Source organism: Anabrus simplex, chromosome 1 (genome assembly GCF_040414725.1).
Source record: "Anabrus simplex isolate iqAnaSimp1 chromosome 1, ASM4041472v1, whole genome shotgun sequence".
In the NCBI taxonomy this organism is placed as follows: domain Eukaryota; kingdom Metazoa; phylum Arthropoda; class Insecta; order Orthoptera; family Tettigoniidae; genus Anabrus; species Anabrus simplex.
In genome coordinates this window covers 1740181454-1740206270 of record NC_090265.1, presented here as the reverse complement: position 1 = coordinate 1740206270, position 24817 = coordinate 1740181454, and the positions used below count along the sequence as shown (strand labels likewise).

At 39.7% G+C, this 24817-nt stretch overlaps 1 protein-coding gene across 1 annotated transcript in view; it reads right to left on the bottom strand.

Moving 5' to 3' along the window:
* LOC136882451 (F-box/LRR-repeat protein 2) overlaps nt 1–21938 on the bottom strand; it is a 54242-nt gene extending 32304 nt beyond the window's left edge. Inside the window, exon 1 of the mRNA XM_067155110.2 lies at nt 21742–21938. The gene's annotated coding sequence lies outside the window, so the exon portion shown is untranslated. The remainder of the gene's footprint in view (nt 1–21741) is intronic.
* Between the last annotated feature and the right edge of the window lie 2879 nt (nt 21939–24817).

Sequence of the window (24817 nt, the reverse complement as noted above, 5' to 3'; positions counted from 1 at the left end):
TTTGATTTGATTTTTGATTTAACTGCATTCGCCACCGACTGGAATTTACACGAGTTCTGTCGTCTCTCTTTTGGAATTTCTTCAGGCACCGCAGTGCTAACGAGGCTAATGGATGAGATATTTTCGGATCTTAAGTTCAATTACCTCTACCATTATTTGGATGATTTAGTCGTCTATTTGGAAAGTTTTGAGGAGCACCTTGTACACCTCAAGGAGGTATTGACCCGTCTCCGTAAAGCTGGGCTCACGGTTAAGCTCTCAAAGGTCTCTTTTGCAAAGCCCCAAATGTCATCCTTTGGGCATATAGTTTCTCCTGGAGGTGTTTCTGTACATTTGTCCCGAACTCAGGCTATTTGCAAGTTTCCCACTCCAAAGGACGTGAAAGGGGTTGCTCATTTTGACAGCATGATTCCGAAAGTTTATCCCGGATTTGGTAAGCATGCTGCCCCACTGAACGCTCTCCGTCGGAAAGGTGTTAAATTTGAGTGGGGTCCCTCCCAGCAAGCAACCTTCGAATACCTTAAGCTAGCTATCTCTAATGCCCCCGTCTTAGCCATGCCTGACTTTTCGAAAACGTTTGTGGTTCAAACTGACGCATGTTCCTCTGCAGTCGCTGCTGTTTCAATGCAGGACTCCGAGTTAGGGAGACATCCCATCACGTACGCATCCAGAACCCTTTCTCTCCTTGAATCCAAATACTCCATATATGAGTTGGAGGAACTCGCCGTGCTATTTGCCCTCGAGGAATTTCGAATGTATTTGGAACACGCCAAGTTTGAGCTTGAGACGGACAACCAGGCGTTGAGCTGGGTTTTGGGTAGGCCTAGAACTGGTCGTTTAGCTCGTTGGGCATTTAGAATTTCAGCTTTCAAGTTTGATGTCTGTCATATTCGGGGCACAGAAAATGTAGTAGCCGATTCTCTGAGTCGTATGTTTTATCCCAGCGCTGAACAGGAAGAGGAATTAGGCCCAGATCCTATAACATCGTTGTCGATTTCTGGGGCAATTTTGTCCGATGCTCCTCTTATATACTATGATATAGCTAAGCTTCAAGCTGCCGATTCTGAGTTAGAACCAGTTATTCAGGAGTTAAAGAAAGGGAACCCGGTCGCTTCTTATATTCTCAGAAATAGAGTTCTTTGTTGTCCTTCTCGCCACGATCAGAAGATGAAGGTGGTGGTGCCCACGGTTTTGGTTCTGTCACAGGTGAACAATGTAGTGGAAGTGGAAAACATTTACTGAAGACTTTATTTGTAAAGTGTGGTAATATGTTTTATTTGTAACGACCTAACCTGTATGTACAGTGTAATATTTGTAACATATGTATTTGTAAATAGTAGATTTCAGTTCTGTACTTACTGGAAGTATCCAGAAATGTTACATGAATTTTTGAGCAGGGTGTGTTGTATTTTGTTGGTTATGTCTTCTAGAATATATTTTCTGACTGTTCTGGAAATGGAAGGTTCGCGAGCATGTGTATTCGAGAAGGTTATTTAAAGTTCGCGACGGGAGTAGGAATTGTGACTGGTGAACCTAGGTGAGCATAGGCGGACTCGTGCATTCTGATTGGCTACTCCAAGGCCAGGGTTTCCTATATATAGAGAGCGAGGCAGCATTAATGAGAAATCGGTCTGTCTTGTCTTGGCCTGGTCTGCCTTAGTCTGTCTGAAGTTTTGCATCGTGTGCGACGCCTCGCTACCAGGATGGCCCACCTTTGGGTAAACTCTCTTGAATTCCGTTCCACCTAAAATTTCCATAATGTTCGGTTGCCATTTCGTATAGGAATCTGCCCTAGCCTAACCTAGATTCGCCAAATTAATTATTTATGATGCCTTAGCTTTTCAGCTGGGCTTGCCTGTTTGTTTTCGAGGCATTCCCTTTTCTAGTTTCACTAAATATGTAGATTGTAGTTTAATATATTTACCTTGGGTTTTGCCTCTGCTAGTTGTGTCACTTGATGCAAGCTAGAGTTTTGGAGAGTACGTTTACTTCACTGTAAATTGCCTTGTACAACTGGATTTGTAACTAGATGTACATTTGGTTTGAAATTTTGAACTTGTACGAAGATATTATCAAAGAACCTCTAAGTTATGTGTATCACAGAGAATATAGTTCGTAAGTTGCAAGTTGGCGGATTTTGTTCCGAATGTATTTGTAAAATCCTTTTGTAAATAACATTTTCAAATTTAAGGACCACGGTTGATTTATTTCAGAATATGCAATCTAAGCCATGTCCATGCCCTCGGTAGGTCCTGCCTGTTTCCACTTTCCTGGTTTATTGCCCACTAGTTGGCCCTACTGACATTTATGTATGTTTTGGTCGGCGGAGATCCGCGTAATTTCAGCTAATGTGTCTCTGAATGTGTAGTGGTTTCTGATATTGTGTAGTTGTTCTTACCTTCCCCCCTTTACTGTGTTTAGTGCTTTGTTTTGTGTAACCACTGTAGCATCGGTTACAGGTTCCAATGATATTCAAATATTATAATGGAACTCTTCTTGCTGCTTACCGAGGGAAAAGATGTTCGCTATACTGGGGGACTATGGAATTAAAGGTAGATTATTAAAATCAATCAAAGGCATTTATGTTGACAATTAGGCTTCAGTGAGAATTGATGGTAGAATGAGTTCTTGGTTCAGGGTACTTACAGGGGTTAGACAAGGCTGCAATATTTCACCTTTGCTGTTCGTAGTTTACATGGATCATTTGCTGAAAGATATAAAATGGCAGGGAGGGATTCAGTTAGGTGGAAACGTAGTAAGTAGTCTGGCCTATGCTGACCACTTGGTGTTAATGGCAGATTGTGCCGAAAGCCTGAAACTTGAAAAGAAGTGCAATGAGTATGGTATGAAAAGCCTCTCGAAGACTAAATTGATGTAGGATGCTAAAGGGTTTGAGTCACCTATTCAATACATTATAATTTTTAAACATTTAGGAATTTATTACCATTTCCATTTGAGACACGTTTCGCCCTGGCATCCTACATATAGTATCTTCAATACGGATTAACAATGATTTTTATCACTTACAAGACTAAATTGATGTCAGTAGGAAAGAAATTCAACAGAATTGAAAGTCAGATTGGTGATACAATGCCAGAACAGGTCAATAATTTCAAGTATTTAGGTTGTGTGTTCTCCCAGGGTGGTAATACAGTAAGTGAGATTGAATCAAGGTGCAGTAAAGCTAATGCAGTGACCTCGCAGTTGCGATCAACAGTATTCTGTAAGAAGGAAGTCCACTCCCAGACGAAACTATCTTTACATCGGTCTGTTTTCAGACCAACTTTGCTTTACGGGAGCGAAAGCTGGGTGTACTCAGGATATCTTATTCATAAGTTAGAAGTAACAGACATGAAAGTAGCAAGAATGATTGCTGGTACAAACAGGTGGGAACAATGGCAGGAGAGTACTCGGAATGAGGAGATAAGACTAATTTAGGAATAAACTCTATGGATGAAGCTGTACGCATAAACCGGCTTTGGTGGTGGGGTCATGTGAGGCGAATGGAGGAGGATTGGTTACCTAGGAAAATAATGGACTCTGTTATGGAGGGTAAGAGAAGTAGAGGTAGACCAAGACGATGATGGTTATACTCCGCACGGCTCTACTTCTAAATTGACGTTTTGGCAGATTTTGGCTCTGTCTGATGGTTATGCGCTGAAGCATAGACATCCAACCAATCCCAAGCTGCCATTCATATCGATTTATATTGGCAGAGCGCTATCTTGAAACTTAGTTGCCAACTCTAATATTTACATTCACCATGTGGTTAACCTATCTCGCTCAACGTGTATGCTATTTGGTACAGTTCACGATCTTTTGCATTTTCCTTCAGTAATTAGTGTGTTTGTCATATTGTTGGAGGGCTCCAGTGACTCTGAGATCAGTAGAGTGTTCCCTTTGTATGCCATAACCTCCTTCCTGTGCCAGCCATTAGCGGTGAATGATATGTTATTTCCTCATTCCCTTTCATTCTTAATAATGAATTCTCCTTTAGTGTCAGATGTTAGTAAGCGTAGTTTTTGTGAATTTGTTTTCAATCCATATTCATTAGTTTTCTTCAGTACGATATTTACATTATTTTACAAGGGCGTTTTACCGCGGTCGTATTACATCAGCTGCTCTCGCGGGCATAGCGTGCTGGCTACAGAGAAAAGGCGATGCTCATTTGTTTTGTGAAACTTCAATTTAGAAGTAAGGTCGTGCGGAGTACAGACTCTGTTCCTAACGATTTACAGATAAGAGGTATAGTACTAAATGAGGCCACAACACTAGTTGCGAATCGAGGATTGTGGCGATGTTTAGTAAATTCACAGAGGCTTGCAGACTGAATGCTGAAAGGCATAACAATCTATAATGATAATGTACGTATGTATCCTCTTGCTGGGCATCAAGGAGTATTTAAAACTAGGGAAAAAATTAGGGAGTATTTTATTTGGAAAGGGATGGATGGAGAAATTCGAGAACTTGTGAAGGCCTGTAAGATCTGCAGGATGAGTAAGCCGGCGATTAGTACCAAGGTACGACTACTGTCATCGACTCAGGCGACGCGGCAAATGGAGCGTATCGTTATCGACTACATCGGACCTCTTCCCAAGTCGCAAGGAGAGGGGAACCGTTTCAACCTAGTTTGTGTGGATTGTTTTCTTGCTTTACGTGGTTGTTTCCGACTAAGTGGGCTACTGCTGATGCCACCATAAAATGTTTGAAGAGCATTTTTTTCAACCTTTGGGCCCTGTCAGTTTTTAGTCTGACAATTCAAAAGCTTTTACATGTAACCTGTTCCGGAAGTTTTGCTTTGGCCTGTCCATCTCGCACGTTACAACATCCACGTACTACCCCCCAGCCGTCGTATGCAGAGCAGGTGAATCGTAATTTACGTTCCACTCTCATTGCCTTCCATCATCAGGATGTTTCGAGGTGGGACACATCTATCTCATGGTTAGCCTTTGCTTTCAACACTGCTATCTATGAGGTGCATAAAATGTCGCCCTTTTCGCTTGTTTACCTTCGTCCCTAATTCTCCCCTATCCAACTTAAGGAGCATGAATGACTTATTACCAGAGACTATTCACCCTCTTGATATTAGGGCTACTTGGAAACGTGCCATGCAAAATTTGAAAGTTTCACATTTGGGGAAGCAGCAACGCTACAATCAGGGACGTAGACCTACCAGCCTGGCCGTCGGCGATAAGGTTTTTGTAAAATATTTTGTTCCATCTGGTAAAGTTTCTCCCCGTTTCTGGGGACCCTCTACTATTTTGGAGTTTCTTACTCCTGTGTCGCTGCAATTTAGGAACCCGGTCGGACAGAGAATCTTTAGGGTCCACCTCTCCCAGGTGAAACCGGCATAGTTGCTCGCTTGATCTGAGGTTTATTATTCCCCCATTTGCCTTGTTTCGAAATACTTAAGGAGGGTTTTCTAATGTTATATTGACATTTTAGTAGTTAGCCTATGTTTGAGCGCATTATGTATTGTCTGTGTGTCAGTTTTGCTCCTTCCACCTCATGCCTTCATCCCTACATCTCGTATACTATCTTGTTCGCTCGTTACCTCCATGTTAGATGCCTAGTCACCTCCTGTGGCCTGACCCCATGCCTTCCCGTCGGTCCTTCCTTTGCACGGCAACACGTTCAAAAGATACTGTCAGCTCTGTATTGATTGTTCCAGCTTTTGGAGAACCCATCTTGCCTAAGTTCGCGGGGAAGGCCCCTCCGATGCAGCTGGCTGGTGTGTACCACGTCACCTGGAGCCGATGTTACTTGCTTATTATGAACTTCAATTAATTACACCAACCTGTCTTCTTTCGAGTTGGCCCTGCTCTGGTGCTCAGCAACTCGTTCGTTATGTGGAAGATTACTTCGTTCCACTGTGCTCTGTGGAAGGACTGTTAGGAGATTCTGTCCGTATGATCTTCGACCACTCGTGTCGTATTCGCATCTGATGACTTTTGTTGCCTACTTTTCGGAGCGTTACTATTGGACCTGTACTCTGGGACATGTTCCCTGCTGCCGGAGCAAGTTGCTTGCTTTGAAATATGCCCCGTGATTATTGCTACGGAAATATGGTGTGCTCAAGATACTTTAATTATGATTGAACATGGTTTCTCATTCAAGAGACTATTTCCTTCCCATGGTTTGACTTAAGGCCCGGCTCCTTGTATTTTATTCAGCCTAGCCAGGCTCTAATGTTATGCGTAACTTTATATTTAACTGTATTCTTGTATATGTATATATGTTTATGTATTCATTTCCAGCTTGCCTTCCTTCCCTTAATAAAGTGTCATTCTCTGATTATTAAGCCTCCGTTGGTCGCGGGGTGAGCGTGGCGCTCACCTTCCTTTTTAAAGATGTGCCGTGCGAAGCTAAGTAGCACTGTGCTTCTTAATCACCGAGTAGCTGACTTTTAGAATGTTCTGAGCAAGTCCAACAATGCTGCAGGGTGCGGCGCGACTTTCATTAGCAGCCAGGCATTGTTAATGACCACAGTGCATTATAAGTGAGTGAGTCGCTCACCCGCAACCATTGGCGTTACATTTTTTCCAACTTCCACATTATTCTTATCATATTAGACTACAAGTCATGAATCAAGATTCCATGATTTGTAATTGGTTATTAGAGGAGTTGGATGATGAAGCAGTTCTCTTAGCTGAAGGCAATAATGAAGATTCTGAGTACTCAGATACAGAGCAACCTGCCAACAGCAATCACGACAGCGCATCTGATGTTTCTCGGAACGAAGCCGTTCTTGGTCAGCCAGTCGAGCCTGCTCCTCAATATGTTGGTCGTGACAACATTACTCTGTGGAATATTCATCCCCCTCGCCCCAACAAAAGTAGGAAGAAAAGAAACATTGTGATTCATCTACCAGGTGTCACATGTGCTGCACAGAATGCGAAGACAGTACGTGAATCGTGGGCTTTCTACTTCCCAGACAGTGTGTTGGAGAAAATTGTGTTTCATACGAATGTTCGCTTACGCATTACGAGAGCTAATTATTCTCGGGAGAGTGGTGCTGTGGATACCAACATTGTTGAAATCAGGACTCTTATAGGATTACTTTAGTTATCCGGTGTGATGAAGTCCTCTCATCAAAATGTTGAAGATTTGTGGGTGACGGATAGGACAGCTCCAGAAATATTTCGTCTAGTGATGTCAATGTCTCAAATATTAATACAATATTTATAAGTCCACCTGTTCAATACAATACTGTACAATACTGTATTGTATTGAACAGGTGGACTTATAAATATTGTAATAATATTTGAGACATTCGTCAACTTCAATACGGAACCAAAATGAGAATAGTTACTTGTAACTAGTGAGGTCAAACCAGAGATTTTACTTACTTTTGAGATGTCTCTGATTTGATAATGCTCAGACGAGAAATAAAAGGAAATCCGTCGATAAATTGGCAGCGATACGAGAAATATTTGAAGGCTTTGTACAGCGCTGTAAAGTTTGCTATTCGATAGGAGAGTACGTCACAGTTGATGAGATGCTTAAGTCTTTTCGAGGGCGGTGCAGTTTCAGGCAGTACATGGCAAAGAAGCCAGCAAAGTATGGTCTCAAGATTTTCACCATGGTGGATTCACGAATATTTTACACCTCAAATATGGAGGTCTACCCTGGAGTTCAACCGGATGGGCCGTTTGTTAGCGATAACAGACCAAGTGCCACTGTGAAAAGATTGACAGAACCAATAAAAAACACTGGGCGTAATATAACAATGGACAACTGGTTCTCTTCAGTGGAGCTAGTGAATGAGCTGGTGAGAAATGACATGTCGCTACTATCAGAAAGAACAAGACTGCAATCCCACCAGAAATTGTGAACACTAGGCAAAGGGAAGTGAACTCTAGTCTGTTTGCGTTCGGTGAGGATGCTTTATTAGTATCCTACATGCCACGAGAATACAGGAACGTGATACTAATATCAAGTATGCACGATTCTGATGAGATCGATGAATCTTCTGGCGACTTGAGGAAGCCTACAGTCATTACGTTTTACAACCTTACCAAAGGAGGGGTGGACGTAGTAGACAAGCATAAAACTCTGTACACCTTGGCAAGGGTGTGCTATCGATGGCCTCTTCGTATATTTTTCACATTACTGGATATAGGGAGAATCAATGCCCAGATCACTTTCCGAAGCAACACGAATGAAGAGATGACGCAAAGAAAGTTCTTGAAAACATTGGCTTTAGATCCGACCAAGAATCACCCGGCAAGGAGAGCTTCTACTAGTGGCATTCATTCAGATCTTCGAATGAGAATGCAACAAAACCTTGGGCTACCACAAGAAGAGCTGACAACTCTGCCACAACTAGACCAAGCTAGGGTGAAATGTGCCTACTGCCCGAAGAAGAATCGAAAAACAATGAAAAGATGCAGTAAATGTCAGCTCCCAATATGTGGTCAAAACACTGTCAGTATTTGTCAGAGGTGCTCTGGGAGTGTTGAGATAGGCATGGAAGACAGTGACTAAATGTACCCCGAGTCCACAACACAGCATGCATGGTCGAAAAAAAAAACATTTATCAGTGACATAATAATGTTACCTTGATAATTATTGGAATGTTAATTATGCATTTCACAACAATAATTTTTATTGTAATTTGTAGTTATTCATTGTGCAATGTTAGATTCCTATTTATTTGCTGTAAAATATGTAAACATACACTGAGCGGCACAAAAAATGCAACACCCAATAAATGATGTGTAATTATCTATTTAATCGAAGTGAAGCACTTCAACCATTGTTTTTAGACGGGGTATGCTATTGGCATTGCTTTGTAAGTAAATAATGAAGTGTTGATTGTTTATTGCACTAGCCTCAATTGTTTTTTCCCCGTGCAACCTGGAAAACACATCTCTGGATGTGAGCCAATAATCTTTTCCCGCTCTTGTAGCGCTTATTGTTGTACCTTTAATTGTTCCCCTTTCAATCACACGTGTTTGTAGGATCTTTCTGTGGTTCTCTTAATCAGCTTTCTGGAGTAAACATTCGGTTAACCCCTGAACAAGCTGCGAAAGCTGTTGCTTTGGCGGAGGATGGTCGCAGCATGCATTACGTTGCAGAAGTGTTGAGTACAATTTCCAGAACCGTACGAAGATACAGGGAAACTGGAGGCTTTGCATGGAGACCAGGATCAGACCCAAGAAGAGCAACATCGGAAAAAGATGACCGCTTCTTACAACTTCAAGAGATTAATGACTTGTAACTTCAAGTTCTCCGCAACCGTCACACCACCATTATTGAAGCACGAAATCGACTCCACCAAGTTCGAGGGGTTAATGTTAGTGAGAGAACCGTTCGAAGAAGACTGGAAGAAGCCAATCTTCAGTCCAGAAGACCTGCTACAGGACCGGAACTCGCCAGAGAGCATTGCACAGCTCGACTACGTTTCGCAAGGGAACATCTCGGCTGGACAGTACAACAATGGGATCAAGTGTTGTTCACCGACGAGTCGCGATTTGGCCTCCGATCACCTGACGGAAGTGAGAGGGTCTGGAGAAGGCCAGGGGAAAGGTATTCCCCTTGCACATTTTCATCCAGGACGCCTTTTCACGGTGGTTCTGTGATGGTGTGGGCAGGAATCAATACAGCTGCAAGGACGGATTTAGTCTTCGTGGAGCATGGGAGCCTTACTGCACATCAGTATGTGGAGGAAATCCTTCTGGAGCATGTTGTGCCTTTCGATCCATTTATTGGTGATGATTTTACACTAATGCACGACAATGCACACCCACATGTTGCGAGAATTGTGCAACAGTTCTTGGATGAAACAGGGATTCATGTTATGGTTTGGCCTGCTCGAAGCCCCGATTTGAATCCCATTGAACATGTTTGGGACCAGCTGGGGAGAAGAGTCCGTCAGCACTATCCAGAGACCCTACAGGACCTAAGGAACGCCCTCCTGGAAGAATGTGAGATGATTCCTCAACAGAACATTACCGTATTAATCAGAAGCATGTCTGAAAGGCTGAATGCCGTCATTGCTGCAAGAGGTGGCAATACACGCTTTTGAAGATGTGAACAGAGGTCCCCGAGATAGTCTCCAAGGTCTGTGAAGTGAAAGTGTGAAGTGTGTAAAATTAAAACAGAGTGCATTACCTTTATGAGCTTTACAAATGAAAATATTTAGAAAATCCTCCTTATCAATACAAATCGAGTCATCTATTAGATGAAACAAAGTCTATACATGTTTCAGCCTAATCTCAAGGCCATCTTCAGTAGCAGAAACAATAATTACATAATAGACAAACAAATTAAAAATCGTGATGAAGTGAAATGACAGTGATCATGATTAGTAAATTAAAAACATATTGAGGTACAAAGTCCTCTCGTCTGATAGGTCGTTCTTGAATTGTCAAATAAAACTTGCTGACTGTTAAAAATGAAACCACTGTGCTAAGCAGTGTAGTGAGACCATCAATACCATAGATTAAAACGTGTGTAACATCTATAATGAGAAAAAGGAATTATGAGTGGATGAAAAACAAGTTAAAAAATAATACTTACTCGTAAATAAAAGTTGTCGTCTCGAATGGAGATGACCTTTACAAAAAACAATATGTATATGAGTTTCCACCTTATCAATACAAATTTATTTTACATTAAGCAGGTAAATATAGTCAAGACTAGTTTCGACCCCTAGGGGGTCATCCTCAGTTGACAAGCGTTAAAAATGTATTGTTTACAAAAACATCACATGTAGTGGTAAAAGCTTAAATTAATTTGAACCGATCATTAATGTTGGTATGTCTGGTACATGATTGACTAGTGTGCATCATCCATGAAGACACATATTTTTTATGCTACTACCATCCAATTTTTTAGGTTATACAATGTGGAATATACATGCATTTATGCAACTCAACAGTGGCAAGTTTAACAATGTACATTTAAAGTTGGTTCATAAATTACACATTGGCTATTGATTAGGACATTGGTTTGAACACTTTTGACTAGAATATCAATGTAACACCTTACTGGCATATATCTTAGATGCTAAAATCAGTTTGTAAAGCCTGTTACTCTTGATTGCCAACTTGTACATTGTTAAACTTGCCACTGTTGAGTTGCATAAATGCATGTATATTCCACATTGTATAACCTAAAAAATTGGATGGTAGTAGCATAAAAAATATGTGTCTTCATGGATGATGCACACTAGTCAATCATGTACCAGACATACCAACATTAATGATCGGTTCAAATTAATTTAAGCTTTTACCACTACATGTGATGTTTTTGTAAACAATACATTTTTAACGCTTGTCAACTGAGGATGACCCCCTAGGGGTCGAAACTAGTCTTGACTATATTTACCTGCTTAATGTAAAATAAATTTGTATTGATAAGGTGGAAACTCATATACATATTGTTTTTTGTAAAGTAATATCTATCAATACGGAAATGAAACTTATAAACAACAGTGGAGATGACCTTGTCAGCCTCAAGTCACATTGACAACTAAGCTTGTGTGTGGCTTACTGTGTATCTGTGCCGATGTGGTAGGGAGCGGGAATGGAGAGGGGGGGGGGGAGGACGATGTGAATCATGGGAGGAGGGTGTTGATGGAAGGGCGGGTCTTGTTCTAGAATGTCGGTAGTGAAACTCGTTTTTATTATTGAATTGTTCACAGATGTGCAGGGCAAAGGTTTCCAATAATATATTTTTCTTTTCATTGATTTCATTCAGGTTGTACATGGGATTGTTATATTGGTCGATATCTAAATATTCTCTAGTATATTAAGTAAGGGACCTTTCTGTTCGTAATGCAGGATCTTTAAGTCTTGGTCAATTGTTGTATATTTATGATTTTTTTCTCTACAATGTTCGCACATGGCTGAGTAGTGGTTGTACTTTACGGCATTGAGGTGTTCGGAGTATCTTACATTGAAGCTGTGGCCTGTTTGCCCAATATACATTGAAAAACATGATTGGCATTTTAATTTGTATATCCCAGAGTTTGAAAATTTTTTGCTGTTGTTGACAGTATGAGAATTAAAAAACGTGTTTGCATTGGTGTGAACGGTCTTGAAAGCTACTTTTAACTTGTGTTTTTTAAAGATGTTTGAAATAGGATATATGTTGTTATTATTATTATTATTATTATTATTAAAGGTAAATACGGTGAATTTCTCTTAAGGGGAAGATTCTTTTTCTAAGGTGGTCTTGGGTTTACCTTTAAATTTATTGAGAATTTTGTTCACGAAAGTTTTACTGAAACCATTACCTTCGGCTATTGCATAAATGGTGTTGATTTCCTTTCTAAAATTCTTACGGGATAAAGGAACATTAAAGAGCTCTGAAAATCATACTATTGTAAGCTGTCTTCTTCTGTGTCCCTGGGTGTAGAGAAGTCTGGTGGATTGTGTTTATTGTGTGAGTGGGCTTCCTGTAAATGTTAAAAGAAATCCACTCATAATTCCTTTTTATCATTACAGATGTTACACACGTTTTAATCTATGGTATTGATGGTCTCACTACACTGCTTAGCGCAGTGGTTTCATTTTAACAGTCAGCAAGTTTTATTTGACAATTCAAGAACGACCTATCAGACGAGAGGACTTTGTACCTCAATGTGTTTCTAATTCACTAATCATGATCACTGTCATTTCACTTCATCACGATTTTTAATTTGTTTGTGTATTATGTAATTATTGTTTCTGCTACTGAAGATGGCCTTGAGATTAGGCTGAAACATGTATAGACTTTGTTTCATCTAATAGATGACTTGATTTGTATTGATAAGGAGGATTTTATAAATACTTTCATTTGTAAAGTGATAACCGTCAATACGGAATAAGATTTATAACTTGCAATTTATGAGCTTACTCAAAATTTCCTTGAAATGTGCATCTCTCGCTTAATTTGTTCAATTTGTTTATAATCGTCTTTTCTTTTCATTGTTAGACACTTAGATGAGACCGTACCACAATATTCTTATCATAAGATAGTGGATTAGTGTCATAAAAGTGTCATAAATTTAGAATAAATTTCAGTTTTTGAAAGAAATTGAAGTGTTCCGTTTTTCGTGCTGCTCAGTGTATATTTCACATGTAGAATAGTAAGAAAAATGTATTTAAAAATGACATGTGTAGCATTAAGTACTTTACCATGGTGTTTGCAATAATTATGTGTATTCTGTTTCAATGAATATAGTACTTAACATAACCTATCAACAAAAACAAAAAATAATTAAAGAATAAACAAGTATTTGCCTGCTGCCATTTCTTGATGGATACAGTACTTTTCTATCCATCTCTTGGCACAGAGCAGAGTAAAGTGTAGCTTCCACTGAAGTTCCAGTCTCATCCATGGCTGTGACAATATGGAAGCTGCTGGGGTATGGGTGGTGCTGAGTAATGAATGACATTCAGAGCACGACTAGTGCATCTGAGTGTTATGAAAGGTGTTGCTCATAGGGTTAGTCGTGCTGCAATAGCACTTTCTGACCCAGTGAGGAAAGCAATGGCAAACTACCTCACTCCTCATCTTGCCTAGTATGCCTCATTTTGGTGCTGCCATTAGTTTTTGTAGTTTCCTTATAACCACATAACCTTTGGTGGTGCTATTTGAGGATCCAACCAGCCTCTGGGCTGATGACCTAACAGACAGACAAACAAGTATCCTGCCTTTGCTGGCGGGACCTAGTGTTTACAGTGCACTATGTCTACTGGTATAGGCTAGAGCAATTTTGTTACTTTAATTGATCTGTCTCTGTCTTACCCTTGGCTTTGACAATATGAAAGTGACCGAGGTATGAACGATGCTAGTAATGCCATTCATTATGCAGCCAGTCCCTGCTATAAATGGTGTGAAAATGTTGCTCATAGGGTCGCTTGGTGCATGCACTTCAGTGGGCTTGGGAGACATATGTGATGATGATGATGATGATGATGATTGTTGTTTAAAGGGGCCTAACATCGAGGTCATTGGCCCCTAATGGTACGAAATGAAATAACAAAAAGGGCAAATTCATCCACTGACCAAAATAAAATTAAAATGTCATGAAGAATGATTGGATGGACATGAACCCAACAAAAAAACAAAGAACAGTGGATCAGACTAAAAAAAAAGATCGTAAATAATAGTATTACTGACCAAGGGACCACTTATAAAGCACAATGATGCTTGATGTCTAAAGGGGTGAAAAATCCACGTCTAAGGCCACACAGAATGGTACACGTCGTGAGTAAAGTAGAACCATGGTATTTGTCATGTCGGGGTACTAATCAAAAGTAGCGAAGACTCACGGTGTTCCACACAAGATGGTACTACTCACAAGTATTGTACTTCGTACAGGTAACGCAGACCTATGGTGTTTCTCACACAATGGTGCCACTCATAGCCAACGCAAACTGATGAGATTCCTCACCTAGGTGTACTAATCACAGGCAACGCAGACCCACGGTGTCGCTCATATAGTGGTACAACTCACAGGCAACGCCCAGACCCGCGGTGTTCCTCACATGGGTACGACGTACGGGTACTGGAAACCCACAGGAGAACCCCCTCTTGCTGCTACTAATCACAAACCTATTTCATACCTAATACAGTGGTACTACTCGCAAGTACAGGCAACCCATGGTGTTCCACATGTGATGATACGAATCATAAGTAGTTTCATGGTTCTAATTCAATCTTCCCTTGGTCGCCCCTTTCAGTACCCTCTCACGACAGGCAGGGGATACCGTGGGTGTATTTTTCGTCTGCGTCCCCCACCCACAGGGGTAAAGAGAGAGAAAAAAGAAGAAAGAAGGGATCTGTCACTTCGAAAAATGAAGTAACGGACGATGAAAGGCAAGGGCCACAAAGGGCGTGAAAATGAAAGACTCCCTAGGCCTCGAATGCTCTAATACCGTCGGGGTCAGAAAAGAACAACAGTTGACCAAGGGAGATCGGATAGGATAGACAAAAGTGAGGAGCCTGACACAAGTAAGTGGAAGCAATGCCAAGACTCAGCTAAGGGCCCCGTGGTCCCCAATCCACACTCCCAAGTTGAGAGCCCCTTGGGCCCCTGTTAGTTGCCTCTTACGACAAGCAGGGGATATACAATAATAAAGTTTTATTATGAATCCACCTGTTCAATACATTATAATGTTGTCACATTTAAAATAACTTCATTAGTTAAAAAGTTATATATGGGACATGTTTCGCTCCTTTATAGAGCAGCATCAGCCAAATCTGAATCTCGAATAATTGTTATTTACGTAAATAATAACTTAAGAACTATTAGAACATTTTTGACAAACTTAAAACTTATTCTATTAGAATATCATAAAATATAAAATCTTTGTATAGCCTACATGGCTTAATTACATGTGCTTAATAGGAAAATACATTAAAATTATGGAAGAGAGAGTACTAAAATATAAAATAAAATAAAAATATATATATCATGTCCAAAATCTTAGAAAGACGTGAAAATCAATCTTAGGAGCTAAATTTGAGGATTTTCTTGGCAATGAGATCCGGTAAAAAAGTTATTTATCCCTTGTGGATAAGAGTCTATAAAGATTCAAATTTATCGTCAATTTGATGATTGAACTTGTAACAGGATAAATGTTGGTCTTCAAGAAATTTAAATGCTTGCTGTCATATGACCTCGGCGAATGCTGTTGAAAAGATATGTTCTTATAGATGTCAATGACCGTTCGTTGAACTAATGGATTTGATAAGGATGATTGAAAGGGACGTAAATCAACGTTTGTATTGAAAGCTGCTGGTTGGTTTATCTTGTTGAATGTCCCTCCAATTGCTGTTTGTCGGTTTGGAGTTTTCCGAGGTTATAACCTTTTTTACCAGATCTCATTGCCAAGAAAATCCTCAAATTTAGCTCCTAAGATTGATTTTCACATCTTTCTAAGATTTTGGACATGATATATATATTTTTATTTTATTTTATATTTTAGTACTCTCTCTTCCATAATTTGAATGTAATTTCCTATTAAGCACATGTAATTAAGCCATGTATACAAAGATTTTATATTTTATGATATTCTAATAGAATAAGTTTTAAGTTCGTCAAAAATGTTCTAATAGTTCTTAAGTCATTATTTACGTAAATAACAATTATTCGAGATTCAGATTTGGCTGATGCTGCTCTATAAAGGAGCGAAACATGTCCCATATATAACTTTTTAACTAATGAAGTTATTTTAAATGTGACAACATTATAATGTATTGAACAGGTGGATTCATAATAAAACTTTATTATTGTATATCAACAGATTTCAATACGGATTAAAACATGAGATTAGGCAGGGGATACCGCGGGTGTATTCTAAATGTACATCACCGACCCGCAGGGGGTAGACTGATATGTAATAGCAACTTCTGGCTCAGTGAGGAAAGCAACGGGAAACTACCTCACTCCTATTTCCCTAGTACGCCTCTTCAGTGATGCCTAGCAGTCTATGACAGCTGATGGTGGAGCTGTTGAGGATCCAACCAGCCTTAGGGCTGATGACTGAACATACATACACAAACAAGTATAAAACAATAACACCAAAAATAATAACAAGAAAGGCCTCAAAGATCATATTACATTACTGGTGAGCGCTCCACTCACCCGCGACCAGCGGCGTTAAGAAATGAGACGCGACCAATGGAGGGTTAACTATGGCTCCAGGGGAAGCGGATATTTCCTACCCTGGAAGAGTTTCCCCTTTTTCTCATGCCTCCATGTCTTCGGGCTACTTCCCCTGTCCCTCTCGGGGGATCCAATCGTTGTTGACTCGCTCGGCACGTGACCTCGCCCCTAATTGTACAAAGTTTTAAAAATGTGAAGTGTTGATAGTTAAAAACAGTCTTGAGCTGGAAGTCTTTCTGTTTCAATGCTTTTTGTTGTCCTTTGATGTGGTTCAGATGGTATCTATATACTGCTGGCTTAGTTTTTGTGTTCGAACCTGTGCTGATATACATAAGCATTATTGAAGTTGAACAGTCTGATATTAGTCTGTAAAATGGATAACACAAATTGAAGTAAGGTTGATAAGTGGTGACTAACCGGAACAACATTTAGATTAAGTTATGAAGAACGAAAATTAACTTACGTTGCAAAAGAATAAAACATATAAAGCATATGAAGTTAAAAAACGGTGAAATGTTGATCACAAAAAGTTATCGTTGTGTTTACTTGGTAGTGATAATGTGTACTAAGGAAATCTTAAATAAATTGAGATAATTTGTAGGTCAGGCTACTCCTAAAATCGTCCGATGTTTATGCTCCTTACACCAAGCGTGGTATCGTTTGGCATTGACCTGCGTGATGTGTGGCTTATGGGCAGCCGCTCGACCATGAAATCTAAGTTTTCTCACCTCCCGCCGAACTGTCATAGTACTTGGAGTGGATCTGGATGCAGTTTGGAATTCCTGTGTAATGGTCTGGACAGATACCTGCCTATTACACTTGACGACTCTCTTCAACTGTCGGCGGTCTCTGTCAGTCAACAGATGAGGTCAGCTTGTACGCTTTCGTACTATACGTGTCCCTTCGCGTTTCCACTTCACTATCACATCAGAAACAGTGGACCTAGGGATGTTTAGGAGTGTGGAAATCTCGCGTACAGACTTCTAACACAAGTGACACGCAATCACCTGACCACGTTCGAAGTCCGTGAGTTCCGCGGAGCGACCCATTCTGCTCTCTCACGATGTCTAATGACTACTGAGGTCGCTGATATGGAGCACCTGGCAATAGGAGGCAGCACAATGCACCTAAGATGTAAAACGTATGTTTTTGGGGGTGTCTGGATACTTTTGACCACATAGTGAATTTTGCTGTTTGAACTGCTCGCGCTAGTCATATGGACAAAGATAATGAGAATTCACAGACAAAGCATTCCCATTCGTCGGCGATAGCCCAGGACCTCAAGAAAGAAACAAAAGACGGCATAAGCAGCGGAATACAACATAAGGGAGTCCTGTCTACAGCCTGTAAGTAAGTATACATATTTCCCTAGTAACAACGGTATTTCTTAATCTACCGCAGATTTTACACTTTATTTGAGTAAAAGCCATTATTATCTTCCATTTGGGACAAATATTACAGTGACATTCCGTAGATCGGATTCGTCCACATAACCGGATGTGTGGTCTATATCTAATGTATTATCTAGAATGAGTTCATAATCTTAAAAAGTTATAATTGTTAAAATTCTCTATGTTTGCAGTAGTGATTCACTTGTCTTGAGTAATATTTCTTGATGTTTTGAATAAGTGAATGTCGGCTAACAGGAAATTAATGTTTTTGTAGTGGTTTGTAGTATGTTGTGTTGTATGTAAATGAAGACATGTACTAAGAAGAACATGAACACACAACCAACAAGCTACACGAATTAACCTAATGCAGTTAAAATCCTTTGACCGGCCAGAAATCTAACACAAGGCCCTTGAACCGAAGGCCACTATACTGACCAGTCAGCCAAGAAGCCCAAGTGGATAGAGAGAGAACAGAAAGAAACCATATTTGCCGTGATAACACTGTGTTTAGATAAGGAGAAATGATTATTCATGACTGAACAGTTAAGAAAAAGCAGACTTCTCTCTCCCTCTAACACTGCACTCTTCAGTCACCCTGTAAATGTTTGTGTGCAAATGAAAAGGGACCACATGTCGGGTATTGAGTTAAAGGTACTGTCATGTTTCATAATATGTAACTAATATCATATAATAGAATTGAATGACTCCAAGAGAAATTAAGGCCTTAAATTAGCATGTAAAGTTACTACATAAGAATTCATAACTTTTCAGTAGAGCTGTTTAAAAATTTGGTTACTTTGTGACACAAGTAACTACTAAACTATTTGGAAGTTACGCTGGCGTTTACATTTTCATGTTCACAGGTATTCTGACAATTTTTTTAACAAAAATTACCAACAGATATTATTTATGGCCTAATTTTTTCGTGGAGATCTATCTATTGGTGCTAAGTCTCTGAGGTTTTATGACTTGCAGAAGGTCACTGAAAACAACTAATTGCAACACTACTGCACTTGACAAAACTTATCACATATCTTAAAGATCATTAATCACAGCCAGCATAAGACAGATGTATCGGTTATTCATGCTGAAGCCTGCGTTTTGGGCATATTATATGCCCTTTCACCGTTTGGTCCCGATTCCTAGCTCTCCACAGTAGCTGCAGGTGGGTCGAGACCTCTTCTTTGGGGAGAATTTTCTTGGAGTTGGTGGTTTTCTCTTCTGAGCCTCACTTTTTTTTTAGGTGTTACACTTTTGGAAGAAGATGATGATGGTGGTGTAATTATTGGCAGAAGAGAAGAAACAGAAGCCGGCTCCGTAAGATTTTCATCCGGGAAATACAGCACACTAGACTCGTCCTCGAGATACTTCCGAGAAAAGCCGCTATAGTTCTCTTTACTGAGCTGTCTCACCCGTTCATTGCAACACGTTCCAGTACAAAAACCTATAAAAATTAATTAAAACTAGCAATTTCACAAGACACCAAACAGATGTGAGGTAAAAAAATAGACCAAGAGCAGTTGTATAACTTACTTTCTACAACGTATTTCTTACACTTTGCTTAAACGAAATAAGTAATTCACAACAGAAGCAGAGAAGTCTATTAGCGAGTTTGTCACTACTTCCTGTTTTCTCTAATTCTGCCTCAGTGTATCCGATAAATTGATCGAGATTGCGGTCATAAATAACTTTGGGTTTAATCACCATCTTATAAATTATCAGCTATCCTACCTTTTTCTCCACACATCTGATGTTCCGACATCCGTATTGAATCAATTTAAGATATTACCAAAATTTATTAGAATCAACCTATTCAATACAATTGAATTTACAAAGTTGTCCTAACATTTTTAACATTGCTCGCTAGTATCCCGCGTTAGTTCCTCTTTAGCTTTCTGCTGGTTATGTGGCGCATGAAGTCCGTTTTGAATCAAGATCCCTCTACAATTGCATTTGAGCACCGGATGACATAGTGTCTTGTAAACTCATATACGTCAAACTACGGCCTCAGCCACTCACATGTTCTTTTTATTTCTGAGATTTGGAAACTAAAATCCATCTTACAACCTGACAACTAGGCTACCGCTAAATTTCAAAGCCAACCAATTTAACTTGGGTCATCGCCTATATTCCAATGAGGAACTATTTTTAACAAACATTAAATAACGAATAGCTGTTCTCTTTTATAATATAACGTACTGGACACTGTTACTAATTTTATATACATGGTGTATTATCACATGATAGAACGTCTAAAAAGTCTTAATACTATAGGAATGTAAATACCCCAAATTTTATTAGTTGTATAAACTGTTCAGACAGAAGTATTTTTAAAAGACGTCGTTTGTTATTTTACACACAATTGTAGAAAAAAACATCACCAGGTGATAGATATCACAGCCGGGCTGAGTGGCTCAGACGGTTAAGGCGCTGGCCTTCTAACCCCAACTTGGCAGGTTCGATCCTGGCTCAGTCCGGTGGTATTTGAAGGTACTCAAATACGACAGCCTCGTGTCGGTAGATTTACTGGCACGTAAAAGAACTCCTGCGGGACTAAATTCCGGCACCTCGGCGTCTCCGAAGACCGTAAAAGTAGTCAGTGGGACGTAAAAAAAATAGCATTATTATTATTAGAAATCACAGAACTGTAAACAGATCAATTTTTACCTTTATCATGAATTTTATAAGATGTAAATATGAGAGTTTTTATACATTCAAAATTTTGTACATATCAACGCTATTATGAATTACCAGTCTGTTAGAAAGTTTATTTGTGTATTGACATGTATGTAATTTACTTGTGTCCTTGTTTATCTAACTTTAGGCTAATGATGGCATAAATATGCCAAAACCAGTCCCTAATATTTTTGAATAAAATGTGACATTTCAATTTATATCACATTTGAATTTGTATTGAACAGGTGGAAAATCATATACTTTCATCCTTGCTCTTGAGTCAAAACAGCTACTACAAACAAAAAGGAATTGATCACTACAAGAAAAGTTTCCTTGGAAACTTCTGAGAGGAGAAAGGATGAGCTGGGGAACATATCACAAATTATTGAGGAAGCCCTATTGAATACAGTGCTAAATACAGCACTGAACATCATCAGGGAGTCACAAATACGGAAACCACCAAGAACTGCTAAGATTTGGTTCGATAATGAGTGTTACAAAATCAGAAAAGAGGCCCTGGATCTTCTACATAAAACGCGATTACATCCTTATCATGCTATAAAAGTAATGTTGACCTGGCTCCAATCCAAGCTCAAGGAGCACTAAAGACTCATTAATCGCGCTCAAAAAGCGAAGGACATGTTTTACTCCACAACTTCCGATAACCTCGTGGGAAAAACAATGCTCCCACTAATTGAGGGCCCCTGGGGCTGATTTCCCGCGATAAACGAAACGTTACCGTTTCTTGAATCAGAAAGACTATGGTTTCCGCAAATTCGCGTCATCTCTCCATATTTCTACACTTCGTGGATTAATACGGTATTTTTCTCTTCCTTGAAAAATGTATCAGTTTAACACCGGTACAAAATACAAAACATAGATAGTAACAGCAACTCGCCACAAATAAACTAAATACTATCACTGGCCCGTACACGACTATTTATTTCATAAGGCATATTGATTTAATTAAAAACAATAAACAAATAAACATTTTTGTTTCGTTCTTTTCTGAATCTTACAATTCTCTTCTTAAGGCTCATAAAGTCAAGTCAAATCTCAGCATTTTACCTCAAGCTCTCAGCGGCTGTAGCATGTCACAGCAAAATGCCCCACTGTGAATAGATTTAATCAATGAAACACAAATGCGTTTTTTTTTTCACAAGTCAAGTCAGCATCAGCAGCTGCACGACACACCAAAAAGAGAGAAGAGAATGGTGACTTCTAATCTATCCTCTTTGATGGTGACTTGGTGAGCCGGTGCCATATTATAAACATTCAGGATCCCGAGCGACTACACTGTTGCCAATGGCACAAAAATTATACAACTAACATGGTCAAATCATTTCGTATTTGTTTATTTATTTATTTTGACAACATGAATCATAAAGTAGATATGAGGACATAATATGCAAAAGCCGCCAAGTCCAATTTCAGACATTTTGAAGCTGTATACGCGATTATGTGCGCAATGGAGAATTATTTGGTTATATTTTATTACTCATATTACTCATGTTATAAATACATGTAGAAATTTGCAATTTCAAGCAATAACCGCCAAGTCCTTCGGGGTGATGGCAAGCAAGAACCGCCAAGTCCACAGGAGCCAATGAAACTCCTCATCCGTCTCACGTGACAAAGGTTCATAGGTTTCATTTCACCAAATACAGTTCACAGATGCTTATCAGGTCGTAAGATCACGTACATTTGATTAAATTATCAAGAAATATCAAGAAATATATTAATAACATGGAAGATAGTCCTGTTAAAATAATTCCATGTCAAATCAAGTGAATAATACTGAGGAAAACAAGCAGTGCAGTTACAGTCAGGGATGCCAACTTTAGTACTAGATCTAGTACTTCATCGGCATTTATTTTTTTTTATTTTTTATTTTTTTTGCAATTTGCTTTATGCCGCATCGACACAGGTAGGCGACGATGGGATAGGAAAGGCCTAGGAGTGGGAAGGAAGCGGCCGTGGTCTTAATTAAGGCACAGCCCCAGTGTTTGTCTGGTGTGAAAATGGGAAACCACAGAAAACCATCTTCGGGGCTGCCGACATTGGGGTTCGAACCCACTATCTCCCGGATCCAAGCTCACAGCCGCACGGCCCTAACCACATGGCCAACTCGCCCGGTGTGGACATTTTTTAGTACCTACGTTAGTTCTTTCTATGGAAATCTAGTAACCGTCGCAAAAAAAAAAAAAAAAAAAAAAAAGAAATCTAGTAGCCTACCTTTTAAGGAAGTAGAGTAGAAGCTCTTCTACTGCAGCAGAAGAACAAGAAAGAAATTGTTAAGAAGTTTCAGAACGAAATGTCTATCTTTTCATGTTGAATTCTGTGAACAAGTTTTTTTTTTCTTTATGTCGCACCGACACAGATAGGTCTTATGGCGACGATGAACAAGTTTTTAAGAGGCTAGATTTTAGTGATCCTATTTTAAGGAATCTGTCCATGTCGAACTAGAAAGTTGCAAAAGAGATGGCAGTTTCCTCACTATAATCCCATTAGCTATATTTTTCCCTGATGTAATTATAGATTTCTTTCTTTTTACAAGTTGCTTTACGTTGCACCGATAGGTTTTCTGGCCACGATAGGATAGGAAATGGCTAGGAGTGGGATGGAAGTGGCCTTGGCCTTACAGCCCCAGCATTTGCATGATGTGAAAATAGGCAATTGATCTTGTATTCTACAGAGGAGAAAGATTTATAATAAAGAAGCAGGAAGGTCTATGGTCCTCAGGGTCAACACCAATCAGAAAACATATACCCATCTGCACAGAAATTGAACGCAAAGAGATGCGGAAATCGCTAATCCCTGATGATAAGGGCATCACACTTTCAAGAAATATTGAGAGAACGAAACTGCAAGACCACCCGAATATACAAAGAGCAAGAGCACTTGTAGCTCGAGGACACCTAGATGAAGCAGTACAAATCGCTACTAATCTGATACAGGAAGCCACTTTGCCTGCGAAAGAAAGGAGAGCACAAAAATGGTTTAACAGACAGTGCTATAAAGCATACAAAGACTCTTTACAAGCGTTATATATTTAGTCAGAAAAGTGGAGACTGCTGATCATTTGGAAGCATACGCCATTAAAAGAAGGAACTACAGAAAACTTCTAAAAGAAAAGTGAGCTGAATATCTGGAAGCAGAAGCCAAGAAGCTTGTAGTCGAAGCAGAAACAGACCCATCCACTGCCCTCAAGAAAAAGCAAGTGTGCAGAACTAGGGAAATACCAATGGAAACATGGGAAAAACACTTCTCGGTGCTTCTAAACAGAGACAGCAGGGAAACACGTGACACCGCAAACCACTCTATCAATCCAGAACACAAAATTAGACTAACCACGGGGGAAGTACAGACGGCAATCGGTAAAGGAAAAATGGGGAAGACAGCAGGACCGGACAACATATACAGAACACTTAAAAAGTACTTTAGACTATTTACTACAGCTTTGGACAGAACTCTTCAACAAATATCTAAATTTAGGCAAAATACCGGAAGTTTGGAGAACGGCAACGCTGAAGATACTCGACAAAGGGAAAGGAGAAACTGACTACCCCAACTCATATATAGAGGTATAGCCCTAGAAAGCAATCTATACAAAGCATTTTCAACTACTTTAGTGAATCACCTGAATAATGAAATAGACCCATTCATACTAGAATGCCAACTAGGCTTCTGCAAAGAAAAAAGCACGTTACAAGCCACAGCATACTTAAAAGAAAAGTAGAAGAGGCACTGAGGCACCCAAAAGGGAAGTACTATGTCGTCTTTGTCGACTATAAGAAGGCTTTTGATCTTATCGACAGAGATATGCTGATAGGAAAATTAAAACAAATGATTGGTGACAGCATGCTCGTGAGAATCGTTGAGACCATACTACACTACAACCTAATCAAAATTGAAGATGGAGCATCCTCATCCGGGAAAGTAATTCAAACAAATGGGGTACCCCAAGGAGACCCCCAAGTCCACTACTATTCAACATAGCAACGGCAGATATCATACAAATAATGACAGACTCTCCAGAGACTACTCTAATAATGTACGCTGATGACATGGCACTGGGATCGAGCTCAAAGGCAGAACTACAGATGACAATGATGAAGTTAGAAGCTTGGGCTTCAGATAACAA